Source organism: Anser cygnoides, chromosome 1 (genome assembly GCF_040182565.1).
Source record: "Anser cygnoides isolate HZ-2024a breed goose chromosome 1, Taihu_goose_T2T_genome, whole genome shotgun sequence".
In the NCBI taxonomy this organism is placed as follows: Eukaryota; Metazoa; Chordata; class Aves; order Anseriformes; family Anatidae; genus Anser; species Anser cygnoides.
This window is the reverse complement of record NC_089873.1, coordinates 73371443-73375221: the sequence shown is the minus strand read 5'-3', so window position 1 is coordinate 73375221 and position 3779 is coordinate 73371443. Positions and strand designations below refer to the sequence as shown.

General features: G+C 46.6%; 1 long non-coding RNA gene across 1 annotated transcript; it reads right to left on the bottom strand.

The window, feature by feature from the left end:
- Positions 1 to 1679: 1679 nt before the first annotated feature.
- Positions 1680 to 3011, bottom strand: LOC136791154 (uncharacterized). The gene is made up of 2 exons (XR_010832556.1): positions 2887 to 3011; positions 1680 to 2033 (listed from the first exon to the last, which is right to left on the bottom strand). It is a non-coding gene; the product is annotated as an uncharacterized lncRNA (long non-coding RNA).
- Positions 3012 to 3779: the final 768 nt, after the last annotated feature.

Sequence of the window (3779 nt, the reverse complement as noted above, 5' to 3'; positions counted from 1 at the left end):
CCCGAATTAAAAAAAAAATGCTTGTAAGCAAAAATACCGAAACCTTATTTTGTGAAATCTCTGTTATTAAGAGTTCATTAAAATCAATTATTTCTAATTAAGGAAAATGAATAACTATCGTAGTCTTGTTACCTAAAACATTTACTTCTGAAATTGTTACGGTCAAATTTTAAATATTCCCTCCATCTAGAACAGCATGTTACTAGCCGATCTTTAACATCCCTGGCTGCAACCAAAATTTTGCATTATTTAACTACAAAAAAAAAAAAAAAAGGGGGGGGGTTTACAAAATTGCGTTTACAAGGTTGCTTTGCGTTGCAGGGTTTGGTTGGTCTCCCCTCCCGCCCTGTTTTGGCAGCCGGCTGTCAGTTCCTCGGCATCAACAGGCTTCCCTGCAAGGTGCGAGCACTTTCCGAGCACGGTCTGCAACTTCCCAGCCGTTTTCAGATAAACTCCGATGCGGTCTCGTAATTAGTCTCCGTATTTATACGTGTATGATTTAAAACCATTAGCGGAAAAGCAGCCCTTAGTAGCTGAAGGTTTCTAATCTATAATGTTGATTAGCTTCCCGACAGGGAGCTGTCGTCTGTTCATTTCCCCCCCGTCCTAGTGCTGCTTCCAAATAATCCCGCTTCCCTCTAGCAGGAAGGGATGTGCAGCGGAGCCGGGGAAGCTCTCTTCGGAAATGAGATTTAACGCGAAATAGCGACGCGTTTGCGCATCCGCCAGGTGCTGATTTCCGATGTCTGTCCTTAATCTATTACCCCAAATAACATCCCACGTCGGCTTCAGGGCACGCGTTCGCTCTTCCGTCTCTTCCCATGCTTTATTAATAGGACAAATCCGCCTGCACATGACCCTTCCCACATATATTCGGAGACAGTTTGCTTTGACTGGCTGCAAAATGGGTTCTTTATTTTATTTTGTAGTTTTTCTCTAACAAGAAACCTTTTTTCCCGTTTAAGGCAGCTCGATGGGGTGGAAGAGTCGCATGTGGTTGTCTACAACGCGGGCAAGGTGTGGAGCCCCCCGCACGGTGACAGCAGAAATCTGCCGGATCTTTTTGGAGAAATCGTGGGGGGACTGTGGTTGCTTTTTTTCCTTTTTTTTTTTTTTTTTTTCTACCCGAGAAATGTGTCGCTGGACGAAGTCTCAGCGCTTAGGTTGGTACGCAAAAGCAAAGCGGACGTCGGGGACTTTGCCGCTTATTTTCCCAAACTTTCTCAAGCGTAATCAGGGGAGAGGTGAAAGCGCCTATTTCAAAATCCACCCACCTTTTTTATTTTTTATTTTTTACTCTTTTTTATTATTATTTTTATTTTTAAGGGCAAATTTGTCATTAGCCGAGGGGGAACCCCGGCAGCCAGGTGCCGACGAGGAGCGACCTCCGCGCCCCGTCGGCTCTCCCGGAGAGGATTTTGCTTTGCTGGAGGATGGGCCACTGCGGGACGCGACAGGAAGGAGCGAGAGGCAGCTGGGGGAGACGAGCTGGGAAGCTGCCTCCACGCTGCCACCCCCTTTTTTTGGGTGGGGGGATGTTAAAAAACGGAGTGCATTTCCCGAGCTGGTACCTAAAGGCATAGCCCGGTTCGCTTTCCCGTTTTGGTCCTTCGTAGGTAGGCTTTTGTGTGTGTGCTGTTTCTCAATATGAGGTGCAACTGGCTTGCTTTTATTTGCTCCAGCTTTCATTGCAAATGTGAAAAATGGGAATTCGCAGCCTGGCAGCGCAGAGCTCTCCTCGCTGTCCTGGCGCTTCCAACAAGGGTGTTGGGCTCCGGCACATCTCCCGAAAAGGAACGGGGAGCCGCTGGAAAACACCGGCGCCTGGCTGCGGACCATCCCGTTTGGGATTAGGGTCATGCATGGAGGCGGCATCTCTGCTGGGAGCTCCTTTCGGCTCGCCCTTCCTCCTCCCTCGGCAGCCCCGGCGCTTGTCGCGCCGCCACCATGTCGCGGCAGGCGGCTGCGAGCCTTGCCATCCCCGCCCGGCTCCTCAAGCCTCCTTCCCTCGTCTCATGGCTCTGCGTCACAGTCTGCACCGGAGCAGAAACTAAGGCAAAATACTAATAAAAATAAAAAAGAAATCGCCCCCCCCGCACCTCAACATCACCCCCAAACCGAGCTTCCCCCCAGCAGGGCTCCTCGTCCGGGTGCTACGGGGGGCTCGGCCAAGTCTGCACCCGTCCTGCCGGCATGCTTTAGAGTCATTTTAATCTGTCTGAACTTTGAAACAAAGCTGCTTTCCAAAGGAAATTTCCACTGCTGCTGCTCTCCCGCACCAGAGGGCGCCGGGCTCCTGCCCAGGCTCGGTCTGCCTTTCCAGTGCTGCTGCAAATTAACTCCCGCCTTGCCGGCTTTTTCACCGAGCCGGCTTTCACCTTCTCCTTTAAAAAATACTGCCATATTCTAACATTTGTTTTTCTATCCGGAATACTTTTTTCCCTTATCTCTCCTATTTTTTTTTCTTCTCCTATTGCAGGCTTTCACTGTGCTGCAAAGGCTTCACCTGCCTGCAACAGCCCCCCAAAGACTCTCAGGAGATTTACAACGCCTCTCTGTCTCTGCTAACTTGGTTCTAATTAAGTCACTGGATCACGTTTGCGTGACATTACCTTGTTTTCCCTCGTAATTGTCTGGGATAAAACTTTGTCTGTCTTTGTTTAAGCTTAAAGGGTCACTTAGCGCTCTTCAAACAGAGCAACACTGAAGCATGACACCAAAGGAATAAGCAAGCAAAACGTTGAAAACGATTTCACTTGAACACCTGTATTGTTTATGTTTGTACCCAAAGAGTGCAAAGCCAGCCCCTCTCTATTAATGCTGCATGCTCCAAGCTTTTTCTACCCTGAGACACGAAGAAATTCAAAGTTAGGTTTCCCATGGTACCTGTAACAGGGGCGAGCACATCGTATTTGTGCCTGATGTTGTTTCCATGCCTTAAGTACTGGCTCTGATGCTGGTGTTAGCTCCTTCATCGTCAGCCCCATCGGCTGGTGTGTGTACAGCTGCACGCCGGTAGCACTGCCTGGTGCATTGTACCTTGTGCCTTGTGCCTGCCTTACACCACTGGGAGCAAAGGGCAGCACCATGCCAAGGGAATTTGCCTGAATTCAGGCAGTAGGGTGAGAGTGAGTGACTTCAGCCCGACCTGCAAATACTTCAAGAAATCATGGGAGAGTTTAACAGGGGTTTATAAACCCTAAGCTACAGCAAGAGCATTTCTTGTGTTTATCTGCATATGTAAATATTGCTGCTCACCCACTGAGAGACGGTTTTCATGGCAATTTAGGTTGATTATTCACTGAAAAAAAATCAGGAAAGCAATCTGGAAGTTTTTTTTTTCTTTAGTGTAACTTGTTTTATGCATACATGGTATGTATATATACATAAGAACAGGACAGAAATGATAACAAAGAGCAGGTGGGAAAATCTTTATCATTACCTTACTTATTTATTTTAGCAGTTCATTTCCAAACACCATAATCCAGATTCAGATGAGCTGTTGATTCCTAGAATACTCAGTCCTGCTTGAAATATTTAGGAAGCGATTTAGCTGGTTATGCTGTAACCTTTCCCCCTACTCTCTGAAATATGCTTAGCTGAAAACTGCAATGGAAGCATTTCAAAAACTACTCACTGCTTACATATTAAAGAGAAAAGAACATGCAGGCCTGAAGGTCTATATCAGGTGACTAGTGTTTCAATACAATGTATACTACTACATTAAAAATGTTAAGACTTTTATTTATTTATTTATTTATTTAAAGTACAAATTTTAG